The 15,332-nt window shown below is 51.5% G+C and overlaps 1 protein-coding gene across 5 annotated transcripts in view; it reads right to left on the reverse strand.

Annotated features, from left to right (window-relative positions):
* The window catches only part of CHRM3 (cholinergic receptor muscarinic 3), a 461,018-nt gene that overhangs the window by 91,997 nt on the left and 353,689 nt on the right, over window positions 1–15,332 (reverse strand). The window lies entirely within an intron of this gene.

The following is a 15,332-nucleotide window of genomic DNA, read 5'->3' on the forward strand; positions in this document are numbered from 1 at the left end:
GTTCTACTGTTTGTCTCCAAGACCAATGAGACGTCTTTCTGGTTACTGTGCTGTATAACCCTGGGTTCTCTGGGGCTTGGGGACTTGACAGTGGATTACCTGACAGGTTCAGGGTGTGGCCTCACCCCATCCTGGCTGCCCTGTGAGCACAGGGCAGGCCTCTGTCTCAAGGCAGCCCCTGAGGCTGTGTCTAGAAAGTGAGCTCAGGGAATAGCGGTGAGCCAGGCAGTGACCGGGTGGAAGGAAGAGGGCTCCGATCAGGCACACAGCCTCTTCTTCCATGAGCACCAGAAGATGACTGGCAGGGAGGCAGCACTCTGACACCTCTAGCCTACTTCATGCTTCACTGCACACAACGCGGTCACCCGCGATGACATTCTGATTTAGCAGGCCGACATACGTCTAAGCACGCGGTAACAGGGCTCCACTGAGATTTTCTCCGTGCCTGGTTCTTCAGTGACCATCTCAACACAGCAGGTACTGCCCAGGGCCATCTTATGTCATCATCTAATATCTACATTTATCGTTCCTACAGGCTTTCATACATTTATTTAACTTTCCAATCAACTTTCCCCGATCCTTTAAATGCACATATGTTTGCAGTTCAATGCCTTTAGCTGTTTTTCTCAACACAGCCAGGGAATAATGAAAACTGAAGTCTGGTACAGGCTGAGCTAGGAAGGGACTACAGACCCATTTGTCTGCTACTCTTTTCCTTCTGAAAGCAAGGGAGGTCCCAAGAGGATACCCGATCTCTGCAGATGCTAGAAACTGCAAGTGTGATGCGTGCTGACCCAACCCCTCCCCTTCACGTGGTGAAGCATGTGGCCGGGGGGTCCCGGAAGGAGGGGACCAAAGATATACACCTGCAGCCCTGGAGTTAGAGCCCAGCAGCCTCCTTACTGGGGGAGACTGGGTGGAGGGCGGGGGGGGGGCACAGCTCCTCAGCTGGTGGGGCAGGGGCACCACGTGGAGGGGCCTGAGGGACGGCTGACCCAGGCAGCAGGCGTCCCTAGGACGTGACATGCTCTCAGGAGCGCACCACTCCAGGAGGCTGGCCATGTGCATGACGCAGGACTGTGGGTCTCAGTCAAGGGATTGCTTCTGAGGCAGGACTCCAGGACAAGGGGAACACATGCATTCTATTTACTAATTGAAAACCAAGGTGTGTTCTGCAGCACAGTATCTAGGAAGACATCCCATTGGTCTTCAAGACAAATAGTAAAACAAGTGGCCAGAAACTGGGCTTTTTCTGCTTTGCATTTCAGAGGAAATTACGTATTTCTTTGAGCAGTCTGTATAGAGGTACAGCCTCCCGGGGTGGGAGGAGGACAGGAAGGTCGAGGCTGAGTATCACCCCCGGCACACCTACCGGCTGGACTGTGCCCTGCCAGAATGCTCCAGCTGAAGCCCCAACCCCAGGAGGACCACACTTGGAGCCAGTCCACTTGAAGAAGTCATTAAGGTTGGACAAGGTCCTAAGGGTGGGCCCCCAATCTGTAGGACCGGTGTGTCCTTACAAGGAGGGGAAGAGACAGAGGTCCCACTCGAGGCACTCGGAGAGGCAGGGCCACGTGAAGACCTGGTGAGGAGGAAGCCACCCCTGCACAGGAAGAGGGATCGCACCAGAAGCCACCCTGGCCAGCAGCCTGAACTTGAACTTGCCCTCCAGAACCGTGAGGAACACGTGTCTCTGGCCTACGCCCCCACCTGTGGTGTCTGCTACAGCCACCGGCGCAGACACTGGGCCGACACCCCGGGGGCTGTTAGTTCATTTCACTCTCAGAGCCTCTGCGAGAGGCAGGTCTTAGCTCCTCCACCATATACGCGTAGAAACAGGCTCGGGAAAGCCAGCCAGGCCCCTGGAGTGCTGAGGCGAGTAGGCGGCTGCTGACATTCGAACAGGGAACGGGCACAGGAATCCAGGAGCTCATTTTCTGACTGAATCACAGTTCCCTGAGTCTGGAGAAGGGGACTCTCTTTCTGACCTGCAGATGTGAGCTTAGGGTCTGGTGCGAGCTTGTGGGGGCCGGAGGGTGGAGACGTGGGTTTACTGCGGAGAGGGCAAGGCTCTGCACGTGAGGGCTGTGTGTTTAGGGAGGAGGCACCCGCTGAGAGAGGAAGCCAAAGGCAGCGCCCCGGCAGCCCGGGCCCTGGAGAGATGACAGGCGGTCCCAGGACCAGGGGAGCTCTGGTGTGACCATCGCAGGGGGCCTGTGTCCTGTCTTGAAGATTTGCGCGGTCCGGGGTCGGGACAGTTGGAAAATAAGACACATCCAACCGACCGAGAAACCCCTGTTAGACAGGGACAAGGAAGGACAAGCAGCCAGTCCTACAAGACTCAAGGGAGGAGGCTCTGAAGGAAGAGCTGGCCGGGCTGCAGGGGCCCTCAGGGTGGGCCAGGGAGCCCCAGCGACGGGCACCGCCACCTCCCTGGGAGGGCAGCAGGCACCACACTCCGTGGTGGCGCTTCCATACCCGAGCACCGTGTGAAGAGCCTGGCAGACGGCAGTTCACCTGTCCCCTGGGCGCCCCGTGAAACCCGGGCTGATGTTCCTCGCTCCAGATGAAAAAGAGGGAGGCACAGAGAGGCTGGATGGAGTACGCCAGGTCACAAAGCCAGTAAAGGGCTCCCCCCAGCTCCTGTCCCCCAAGTGACGCTTCACAACCTCCTGAGGAGAGCCACGGGGCTCTGCGCCTCCCGGACCAGGAGGGGGGCAAGCGGGCCGTGCAAGCCGAGTGCTGAGCCAGCTTTAGAAAGGCTGAGACGATCTCTTCTCGCTCCTCCTGTGCCTCAGTTTGCCTTCCTTTACACAGTGTCCTTCAGTGTAGACCTTCCTCACAGACTCGCATGGGATTAGTAAGGGAATTCTTAGAATTTATTAATAAATCTGCTCAGGAAAACAGGATTATGTGGATTAAAAAGAGGAGAAGCAGCACTGCTGGAGCAGTAAAGCAAGACTGTCTGAGGAAAGACCGTCTCTCTGAAGCAAGACAAACACATTCCCTCAGCCTGAATCAGCCTCTCAGGGCCGGGCAGCGGCAGACATCGGTCACGCCGGGGGGCGGCCCCTGCTGCCTTCCAGACGCTTCTCTGCGGCTCCACCAGCCACAAGAGCCCCTAGATGGTGACACCCAGGGGTGAGTCTCTGGACAGGTAACACTGGAGGAGAGTTTGAGGGGAGAAAGCTGACTAAAAGCCTGCTATTGTGTGTCTTCCCAAATGACAAAGTCTCAGCCAAAAAAAAAAAAAGGCCAACCAGAATGAAATGCATTGCTGTCTGATGGACTGTACTGACCTACTGTCCAACTTGTCATTGAGATAAAGTGCGACATCGATTTTGCTGAAGTGCTGTCACGACACGTCATGCATCTGGAGAGGAGTCAGCTCAGAGACACAGAAAAGCCGGACCGAGGGTGGACAGCGGACCCAGGCGGCCCACGCCCGAGGTCAAATGCAGGTCCCATGGTGCAAAAGCTTTCCTCCTTCTCCCAACACCAAGGCACCTCTGTTCAGCGCTCAGATCGCGCTCGGCTTTACGTTTGACTTAACTGCCTGCAGGCTGAGCTAGACAGACAGGTCCACAAAACTGAGTGAAGGGAGCTGCAGTGCCTAGGCAGTTCACAGTCACACATGCCCTGTTCCGGGTGAGTGGAGAAAATGGGTCCCCTCCTATCCGCCACAACAGAACAGAGCAGGTGGAGCTGCTTCCACGCGGCTCCTTTGGATTTTATTCGTGAATCCTTTTCAGGGGTCCTCGACAGCCCGAATTGCCTTTGTCTCTGCCTTCTGACCACATGGTGCCTCCGACCACATGGTGCCTCCGACCACATGGTGCCTCTGACCACATGGTGCCTTCCAACCACATGGTGCCTTCTGACTACGTGATGAGGGTTAAAATGAACAGAAGGGGCAGGTGGGCGGTGTGCCAGAGGGAAGAGAGAAAAGCAAGTCGCACAGTAACTAACGTGAAGAGTAGGGAGGAGCTGAAATCCCACTCCCACCTCGGGGCTGACTGGTCACCCTCAGAAACCACTGCTGGGCTGAACCACCACGCCTGTGCATAGAACCCCTTCTGCGAGCTGCCCTCCGGCAACCACCTCCCCCACCTCTGTGCTTGTCAGCCTGCCTCGCCCCTGGGATGAGGAATCAGCAACGCAGGCCGTGTCACTGGCTCCGTGGTGCTGGAGGGAGCAGCAGGCACACCTACTGCAGGTGACGGGAAACAGGTGCGTTCTCTCCCAGGGTGGGGCCCACGGAGCGAAAGGACGCTTTGGGCACCTCGGAAATGCACGCATCTCCAGGCCTAGGCAGCCTGGACGTGACTCAGGACTATTTCTCTTACGAGTGACTAACAGGAGAAGCAGTCAACTCGGCTCAGCAGGGCAGGCTGGGCCTGCTGAGAAGGGCGTCACTAAGTCTGCGGTGTCCGTCTCAAATCCCGCGAGCAGGATTTAGAGGGGCCACAGGCGTTGTGTGATAGAGAGAACCCACATACTCAACTTCTCACTTGGATATTTACCGTCTGATTTCCAGACAACAGGCACCTAAAATGATTATAAATCCTTCATTTAAATTTGGATTTAAAGAGTCAAAAAAATCACAAATTGGTCTTTTGAGATTGTTTCATCAGTTTTCTGGGAGATTTTGTTTTCTTTTTCCCCTAAAGCAAGTCAGTAACCTTCACAGAACTGGTGAATCGGGCGAAGCTGGGCGTGAGGAAAAGGAAGGACCCTGTCCCCGGAAGCAGCCTCCAACTGCGTGCGCCAGCGGCCTCCGCTTCGTGCTGAAAGTGGCCGCATCTTAGAAGGAGATGCTCTGGGCCGTGGCTGACCACTCTGCAGACAGCCAGTCCCATGAGATCTCCTCTAAAAGTGGATTTAGCAAAGCACGGCCACTACGTTCTTCTGTCCAGAGATCCACAACGCACATCAGTATCTTGCTGGTTCTAAGAAGTAAAACCCACTCTGAAAAGGGTGGGGCGAGAGGGTGAGAAGTAATCTAATTTGGACTAGCCAGCATTTCAGACACTTGTTTGACCAAAAAACTTTTTTCCATGGACTAGTTTTGGCAAACGTTCGTCTTTCTCAACTGCCTCAGCAAACAGCTCATCTCCTACTCCCGAGTCTTGTTCTAGACGGAGGGGGGCGTCGAGAAACCCCGACCAAATGAAGCACAGGCATGCAGGAGCGAGGGCCACACGGTCACACAGATGGGAAGTGGCACAGGGCTCAGTGCACATGACACGTTTAACAACATACCCGAGTTTCAGGGAAGCCCTACCACGTGCGTCTCGTAAGGAAGCACACATGCATTTACGGGAATGGTCTCCACTTGGCAGCGGAGTTTCTAACTGAACAGTGGCTAAGGGAACTCCTCTCCAGCTTCAGCGTCAGTTCCGGGAAGGCCTCTGTGAGCCCCCAGCTGGGCTGCTCAGCAATCACTCACACCACGGGCAGGACTCTCCCCCCACTGTGGGAGAGTCGTCCGAGCCGCAGGACAAGGCCAGCTCTCCTCCACGATAAGTGAGGTATCCCCCAGATCCTAGACGACAGCTGAACACCCGAGGGCACAGGAGCCCTTCTCCAGGACAGTGGCGATCAGCCAGCTCACGTGTGACAGAAGTGACATCAAGCTCCACCCCTGGTGTCAACCCAGGATCGGCGCTGCTGCATGCGGTCAGACACGGTTCCGGTTCGCATGTGAGTCCCAGGGTCCCTCTATTCAGTGGACAGCGAAGTCTAAGAAACGGACTGAACTGCAGCAAATAGCCACAGCTCCAAAGAGAGCAGCAGTATTAGGAAAGCAGTCCATAAGTGTTCTCAGTGTAGATCGCGAATCCCACAGTGCTAACACGAGCAGACTCGAAGGCAGAAGACTCACATGAGGAACCGCTATGGTTTCTGTCCCCACGACATACGCCCCTCTTTCCTGGAACCAGTGACTTGTGTTGTTAGTTCTGCAGAGTAGAGACCACACTTTAGTGTTTGAATTCCCCCTGACACGTATCAGGCTCCTGACATATTCTGTCAAACAGATGAATGGATGTGTAAACGGATGTGGACTAAAAACAAACAACTCGATCCCAAAGCGGGCAGAAGACCTAAACAATTCTCCAGTGAAGACATACGAATGGCCAACAGGCACATGAAAAAATGCTCATTATCACTAATCACCAGAGAAATGCAAATCAAAACTACAGGGAGTTATCACCTCACACCAGTCAGAATGGCCATCATTCAAAAGTCCACAAATGACAAATGCTGGAGAGGCTGTAGAGAAAAGGGAACCCTCCTCAACTGCTGGTGAGAATGCAGTTTGGTGTAGCCACTGTGGAAAACAGTATGGAGATTCCTCAAAAGACTAAACATAGACTTACCCTATGATCCAGCAATCCCACTCCTGGGCATATATCTGGAGGGTTTGAAAAGATATGTGTACCCCAGTGTTCATAGCAGCACTATTTACAATAGCCAAGACATGGAAGCAACCTAAATGTCCAGCAACAGATGACTGGATAAAGAAATTGTGGTGTATTTATACAATGGAATACTACTCAGCCATAAAAAAGAAAAAAATAATGCCATTTGCAGCAACATGGATGGACCTGGAGAATGTCATTCTAAGTGAAGTAAGCCAGAAAGAGAAAGAAAAATATCATATGAGATCGCTCATATGTGGAACCTAAAAAAAACCAAACCAAAACATAAATACAAAACAGAGACAGACTCAGACATAGAATACAAACCTTGTGGTTGCCAAGGGGGTGGGGGGGTGGGAAGGGACAGACTGGGATTTCAAATTGTAGAAAAGATAAACAAGATAATACTGTGTAGCACAGGGAAATATATACGAGATCTTGTGGTAGCTCACAGTGAAAAAAATGTGGCAATGAATCTATATGTTCATGTATAACTGAAAAATTCTGCTCTACATTGGAGTTTGACACAACATTGTAAAATGACTATAACTCAATAAAAAAAAGTTAAAAAAAAGTAAAATAAAATGAAATAAAAATCTTCAAACTGTGATTAAAATAACAGGGAACAGTTCCTTCTCCCTCTGGAAATTTCTCCTGCAGTGACTATAACACAAGGTGTTCGATAACGAATAAAATGTGCAAAGCACGGATCAGCGTGCAGGTCTCACTCCCATGTACCTTCCTGACTTCTTTGGAAGGTCAGGAAGCACATGCCAGACAGAGACTTTGGCTTCTGTGCCCTCGCTGTGATTGGTAAACTGTGCTAGTGAAAGCAAGTATCAAAAACATCAGGTTGTGTCAACATAACCTGAGAAGAGCTTTGTTTGGCGGGAGCGCAGAAGATGACAGGAGACTGAGAGAAGCAGGGGAGATCTGTGGTGAGGGAAGGGCCAGGCTGAGGCAGTCGGACTGAGGAGCTGAGGCTACTGCTCAGGGCTCTGGAAACACCGAGAAGCCTTCAGTGCGGGCGTGACAAGATCAAAGTGCCTGGCAGGGAAGACCATTTTCACAGTGGTCTCAGATGGCCTAAACTAAAGACAGTGGGTTGTGTGGTCAGCATGCTGTCTGGTTGCAACTGAGTGGCCACCCCACAAGCACTGGAATAAACCTGTCCCAGACCACCTGCGACAGACAAGAGGCAGAGTTTCAGGGGCAGACCTGAGCATCCTCAGTCTTACCCTGCAGTGCTATCCAGACTTGGAAACAGGACAGCTTTGACCAACAAAGTCAGACCACGGGCAAGTGCCAAAAATGCAGAGGCTGCGTCTTGCTTTAAAAGGGAGGAGATGTTTTAAAAATTCACACGTATATACTGAGTACGCTTCTGCCCCAAACAGGCAAGACACCAAGGTTGCTCTACGGTTTCAGAAGCAAAACTTAGGGTGTTTCTAAGGATTTCTTTGGAAACCGTGGCTCAACTGGAACCGGACACAGGTAGAGGCACTTGGCAGTGAACCTGACACTTACAGATGGCCGTGGTCAGAAATGCTACCAGAGCATATAATGAGGTGGGAATGGTCAGATGAGGACAACTGTTTTCCTCAACCTCAAAGGGTTGATGAGCTGGGGCAGTGTTCAATCACACCCCACAGGTCAGCCCCATATGTTAGCTCCTACCAACAAATAAATGGTCAAGCTGTCTCTGGACTTGGCCAAGGACACACTAATGATGACTGCAAGCACTCTGAAACTGTTCACTTGTCACTCGGCCCTCTATGATAGTCATTGGGAAGCAAACTAAATTTCCTAAATTCTAGGAAAATAACATTAGAAGTAAGTGGCGTGGGCGGGTTTAAATTCTGGGACCCTATGCACATGTTGTGGAAGCCCTCCTCCTTCCCGGCCTCCAGGCCTGCCCCCTTGAGGTCTCGGGCTGCGTTCCCCTGACTGGCCTGTCTCTGCTCTCACAGTAGGAAGTCACCATGTCCCAGCTGGCCTGGCTCTCCTCTGGAAGACAAGCAGCGAGGGCCCCAGGGCCACAGGGAACAACAGTGCGTCTGTGGGCCCTCAGCTTTCCCGGCACGGCTTTCACAGGATGCCACAGCAGCACAGATCCCTGTTTGGTGGGACCTCACAGCCAGCACTTCACCCACGCCTCAGGGACTGCAGAAGGGTATCTGGCGGAACAGCCACTACAATCAGGCAGCTCGGCACGCAGAGCAGCCGGGCCCCCAGGCTGGCGCCTCGGCACAGGCTGAGAAGCACCACCTGGCAGGGGCCGCACCCCACACGCCTACACTCCGAGGGCAGATTCTGTTCGCCCCTCTTTGTTCAAACGCCCGATGTGACTCCCCACCTTCTCAGGGGCAGATTAATCCTGCCTGTCAAGTAACCCAGTATTTTACTGAGTGACCGGGGCTGTACGGACTTGTCTTGCCTGAAGGTGACACAGAGGAGGAACTCAAAACAGTGCAGCTCCTTTCTGCTCCTCTGCCTTCAGCTATGACCTGGATGGACGTGTGCCTGAGAACTTTCCAGAAGGCCATCTTCATCGCACTCCCATAGAGGGAATACTTCAGAGGAGCCTGGCTGCCATGGACTTCGGGGCTATTCAGATTTGGGTCAAAACAACAAGCGTCTCAAAAGGGCAAAACATGGAAGACTGCTGGCAAAGAAGTCAAGTGAATTTTGGAATTAGTTTTCTTTAGAGACGTCTTCATTTTTGTAACACACGTGAGTGTAATGCACAGTCATCGCAGAACAGCTGGCACACAGAGGGAAGGCAAGGACTGATGAGCCCGTCACAGCCCTGCGTGGGGCAGCCACCGAGCAGCAGCCACTCTCATTACTCTGGTGTAGTTCAGCATCGGGGGGCACGTGTGCAAAGCAAGACACTAGGTTGCGTGCATGCCCAGTGCCTGGCAGTGCCCCTGCTCTGGGACACGGCTAAGAGGAATAAATTAGATGTTTTATTTGGTGCAGCTGACAAGTGAAAACACAACAGGGCATGTGAAGATCAAGGACTAAATGAGGAAAGCCAGAAAACGGGTCGCTTCAGTATCTGAACTCGAGGCACGATTTCTAAGCCAAAGGAAAACTATTTATCTGGCCTGAGGAATGCTATTTAAACCCCAGGCTCATTCATGCTAAACAGAGGACACATTTTCCATTCACTTCTCCAAGGCTCTCCTCTCCTGGAAGCAGCTCCCTCTTGTCCCCTCCAGGGTTCCTGTGTATGGGCCTGACGCCCGCAGCTGAGAGGGTAGGTTTAGAGGGGTTCGTTGCCAAAGTGATGATATTTAAAGGGTAGGACAATTTTAAACAAGGTCATTTTTTTAGGTTGTGCCAACATATAAACATTATTCTTGCCACAGAACTATAAACCAAAACTCACTAATAAAAAGGCCAGAATAATCACTTACAATGAAGCATTAGGGAGTTTGAGCTACTTTCCTTTCTCTAAAGAAGTAAGAAGATACTGAATTTTTAAAGATTAAAAAGTCACATGATCTTCTACTCAACTGAGACTTCAGTTCCTTTTCTTACATTTTCATTGTGTTCACAACTAAAACCTGCAGACGACCAGAGCTGCCAAACCCTCTTAGCTAGAATCCATCTCCCAACACTACCCTTTACCAAAGAGGCTGCATTCATGGGGGTTTCGCTCTCCTCACCACAAGTCGCGTGAAGCCGCGGCCACTTGGGGGTGATGACAGAACACCTGCTTCCCTTTGGATCTTCTGTGAACCATTATCTTTACATCTTGAAAGATACGGGAAGTACAGCTAATATTTCTAGACGCCTTGGATTTCCGGCTTTTCTTTTAGTGTTTAACTTTCCTTACCAAACCGCCTATCCTGCTGACAGATCTGGAGAACAAACTAGTGGTAACCGGTCGGGGGGGATGGCACAGAGGGAGAGGGGATTAGGAGGGGCTAACTACTGTGTATAAAATAATTAAGCAACAGGCATATACTGCATAGCATGGGAATGCAGCCAATATTTTATAATAACTTAAATCTATAAGACTATTATATCACTATGTTGTACACCTGAAACTAATGTAATATTGTACATTAACTATCTTTCAACTTAAACAAACCCCAAAACCCTGCCTATTCTGAAAAATGAGAACAAAACGAGAGGTAAAAATTCACTTAATTTTTTTTCAGAAGAAAAAATAGCATGTAGGGATGCATTTGTTTTCTGTAATGCAGGTGTTCCTACAAGTGAGCACAGTAATGGGCCATGTCTCAAAGGAAGTCTGGCCCTAAGGCTCGTGGGCACCTGAGGTCATGGGACCTGCAACGCTGTCGCCCTTAGTCTGTAGGCCTAATGCACCAATTCACTTACTGCTCTCAGCTTAATTCCTGCAGTCTGTCCTGTTCTTTTGCATGCGCTCTGCTCCTGATGACCTCAGCAACAATGGTCTCTGGAGGCTACAGATGTGTGTGTGGTGTTGTATGCCATCCTGTGCTGCCCCACCCTGCTTAACACCTGTGTACCAGAGGTTTTTTAAGTGAATGAGGCCAAAGCAATTTTAAGCAAAGCAGTCAGGGCACTGGCAGAGCAGAAGTTCTGAGATTTTCTTTCTGGTTCTCTCGTTCACTGGTTGTTTGATAGGCAACAGTTGTCACTGCACTGGAGGCTGGCAGCCCAGGGCTCACACCATCTCAGAAACCCTCAGAGCTCTGCAGACAGGAGCAGGGTAGAGGCTTTACCTGCAGCTGTGCCAAAGGGGTCTGGGGAGGCTGGCTTCCTCGACATCTGGGCCTAAGGAATCAAAAGCTTTCAATATGCAGAACAAGCTCCAGAGAGATGCAACCCCCACTCCCCGCCCGCAAGGGTACTAGTTAAATACCAATTACTAACATGCTGGAAAGAAACCGTGGAAGCAAATCTCTTTAGAATTAACCAATAAGGGAAATCAAGTGCTTTGAAGTTGGTACAATTAATAATAATCAAAATGGTACTAATTACAACGTTCCTTGGAGAGTGTTTTGCATTTCTCCAAGCATCTTAAAATAGCCTAGTTCCTTCAGCTCTCACAATAATATGACAGGGAACACGGCACTAGACGTCCCGTTACTCAGAAAAGGTAGCAAGACGTGAACAAACGCGTGAGGTGACAGAAGTGAGGCAGCCGGGGCTCAAACCCGGGAGCTTCTCACGAGTGCTGAGCCTGCTTTTACACCTTCTCTCTCTCTCTCTTTTAACCTATTTAAGAAATAGGTAAAGTGGTGGATTTGGCGCTTCGCTGGGTGGCGTACAGCTGGCGCAGAGCCCGGAAGGGTGTCTGCTCTCACCGGGCGGGCCAGCGCAGCACGACTTCAAGCCACACGTGCGTGCTGTGCTTTCTGACTTTAGAGAACCTTGTGAGGGTTTACACTTGGGGAAACCAACGATGCGGCTGCAAAACAGATCTGCAGTTCTCTCCCCAGCACATGAAACACCCTTCAGTTCTACGGAAGGCGGCTGGGACCAAGACAAGCCAGCGTGACCTGCCCGGCGGTTCCGGCTGAGTCCCCGCCCCCTCCCCTCCCGCAGGGGCCTGGGTAGCTCGGGGCTGGGGGCTCTCAGAGCACAGAGGGGCCAGTTCTTTCCCTTCTGTCCCCCTCCAGCTGCTTCTGTCGTCCTGCCTCTCCTCTCCCTCCTCCTGACCCTCCACTCCGTCCCCCTGTGGTACCTAAATTTGTGACTTTCTTCAGATAAACATTCAATATACAGTTATTGCCAAGCTCGCAGGCAAAGGCGTTTACGCACATCGGCGGGTACAGGTCAGCGACTACCGGGCTGACGCGGCTTGAACGTCTGTGACAGCCCCCCGCCCCCGAGTCCGCGCTGCTGAGGGCGCGCCGGCCTTCCTCTGCGCCCCGGGGGGTGGGGCCCGCGAGGGGACGCGGGCCGCGCCCACTCCGTCGTCACGCGCGCCCACGTGCGGGCCTGCGGCCCCGCGGCCCCGACGCCCTGCCCGCCTTCAGTCTGGAAGGGGCAGTGAGGGGCAGCAGGCGTCTGCACACCTCGAACAGCCAGAGAGCAGTTCAGCGGGACATGCGGCGCGCCGGGTGACAAGAGGACCGGGGCGGGAGGCGCGGGGTCCGAGGAACCAGAAGGACAGCAATGCAGGCCCCCCGGGGGGGGGGGGGGGACGCCGCCCTGAGCTCCAGCGGAGTCACAGGACCAAGTGGCACGTTCCCTGCGGCCCACACGACCGCCGGAGGGAGGGAGGGAGGGAGGCCGCGGCCACCACCAGGTTGTCCCCTACAACCTGACCGCAGAACACACTCTCCGGGGCATAACTGGCAGTTCCCGCTTAAGTGAGGATGAGACTCTGCGGGCAGAGGCGGGGGGCCCCCGCCCAGGCCGAGTGGGAAAGTGCGTGCAAGGCCCCGCCCTGGAGAATTGCCAGGAGAGCCTGTCTGACAGCGACGCCCGGGCCTCTTCCACAGCAAGAACAACTCCCATGCGTGGTCAGTCTGGACGCAGACATGCCACGGCCCTCACGTGAGGAAGCAATGGAGAGAATCAAGTGAAAACTGTCAATTTCCCCTCATGGGAGTGACGTCTCATTTTTCACTCCTGAGTCCTTTTCAGCTTCTGCTTTGAACATGGTCCCTCTTTCCTGTGCCACCGCCCTTGGAAATGTCTTAAAAGACGGTCGATTTTGTAAAACCACATTCCATGGATTTTCTCAGTAAAATCATAAAGCTGTCATCACCGAGGGGAGATAAATGTCCACCGGCAGGGAGGCTGCCTCCTTCCCATCCGCATGTGCCCAGTGCCTTGGAGACTAAATCCTCCAGTCACCACAGTTTAACAAGTAAACTGGTTTGGTCGGCAGAGCTGGCAAGTCTCAGAGTGGCAAGATACCAGTCTGTCTGCTGCTGTACCCAGGCCTGGCCCAGCAGATTGAGACCCAGAAAAACACTTGCAATTTCAGGGCAGCTACTGAGAGTTCCCACTGATTCCCTGCGCTCCTGCTTCTGTCGGGGAGAGGCCCACTCTGCTTGGCCACACAGTGTGCACCCCAGCCTGCCTGCGTCATTTAACTTGACAGCCATGACTTCCTGCCGTATGCCATTCAGATTTTATTTTGGTGGCTAAAACTATGAAATTCACACCAAGAAAAGAGTTGATCTTGAAGAATTTCATCTGTAATTACATTTGACACGGAAATGATCACGATTTGATGGTCAGTGAGGATGGGGAAAGAAACTGATCACCTCTGGAAATGCAAAACACTTTGTATCAGTTCCAGCTGATAAAAGAGGAAAACATTTCCCAGGACTGTTGCCTGGCGCGGTGCTACAGCAGGCTCTCCGGAAACGTCTTAAGAATGGTTGGTACACTGACTCACGGCTTTGAACAGCGTGGTGACAAAGATGCTTGCCCTGTGTTTTTAAGTAATTTTCTGCCCGTTTTCCCACTACAGCCAAGTGAATCAGTGACAGGCAGATACGTCCTAAATTCACTTGCAAGATGTGCTTTAAGGCCAGTGTTCTCTGAACCAGCTGCCCCGTGGTCAGCTCTGTAATGACAGGCTATTAAGAAGGCCTGGCACAAAGAACACTCACCCCACCCCTGCTGGCAAGAGGTTTAAGGCCTGTGGATGTCTCCTACCTCTCCCGCGTCAGGAGGACACATCTTTCCTCCCTGTCACCCACGAGGGAAGAGTCTAAACGTGCTTCACACGGTGACATGGGGAACTTAACACGCCAGCCTTCTCGGGGATGTTGGTATGGTGAAGCGGACGGGAAGACTATGGCCAGATTAAGCACGAGTCATGGGCTGCACAGGGTGGATTTTAGGCTTCATTAGAGATATTTTCCTGTGGGACAGCGTCCCCGTGCCTCTCAGTCACACCTCAAAGTCTGACTTGGAGCTGAGCACACACGCTCTTACATGAAGAGTGAGTTCTGGGTCCTCAGATTCTTTCCTTCATGAAGGCTGCACTGTGTCACTGCCCTGCTGCATAACAGACAGAGGGCCTTGCTGAGCCAGTAGATGGGGTCTTCATTTTTTCATTTTCGCACTGTAGTGTAGTTGATTTACAATGTTGTGCTAGTTTCAGGTGTACAGCATAGTGGTTCAGTTACATATATGTTCTTTTTCCTTATAGGCTATTATAAGGTATTGAATGTAGTTCCCTGTGCTAGACAGGAGGACCTTGTTGTTTATCTGTTTTCTATATAGTAGTTTGTATCTGCAAATCACAAATTCCTAGTTTATCGGCCCCCCCCCGCCCCAGTAACCATAAGTTTGTTCTCTATATCTCTGAGTCTCTTTCTGTTTTGTAAATAAATTCATTTGTGTCATATTTTAGATTCCACATAAAAGCAATATCATATATTTGCCTTTTTCTTTCTGGCTTACTTCACTTAGAATGACAATCTCCAGGTCCATCCATGTTGTTTCTAATGGCATTATTTTATTCTTTTTTATGGCTGAGTAGTATTCCATTGTATAAATATACCACAACTTCTTTATCCGGTCATCTGTCAGTGGACATTTAGGTTGCTTCCATGGCTTGGCTATTGTAAACAGTGCTGCTATGAACACTGGGGTGCATGTATCTTTTCGAATTAGCATTTTTTTTTCCAGATATATGCCCAGGAGTTGGGTTGCTAGATCACATGGTAACTATATTTTCAGTGTTTTAAGGAATCTCCATACTGTTTTCCATAGTGTCTGCACAAGATTACATTCCCACAGCAGTGCAGCAGGGTTCCTGGATGGGATGTGTAGCATGTGACTCAGGGGTGCGAGTGTTCTGAGCTGCCTTCACATGTGGTGTTTCAGCTCCTATTGTATTTTTCACTTAATGAGCCATGTTAAGGTTTTACATATTCTCAGCCAACAGTATGAAATCATTTTCAAAATGATGATCTCATGTGGTTCAGAATCATACTT

The sequence above is a fragment of the Camelus dromedarius genome, chromosome 8, assembly GCF_036321535.1.
Source record: "Camelus dromedarius isolate mCamDro1 chromosome 8, mCamDro1.pat, whole genome shotgun sequence".
Lineage (NCBI taxonomy): Eukaryota > Metazoa > Chordata > Mammalia > Artiodactyla > Camelidae > Camelus > Camelus dromedarius.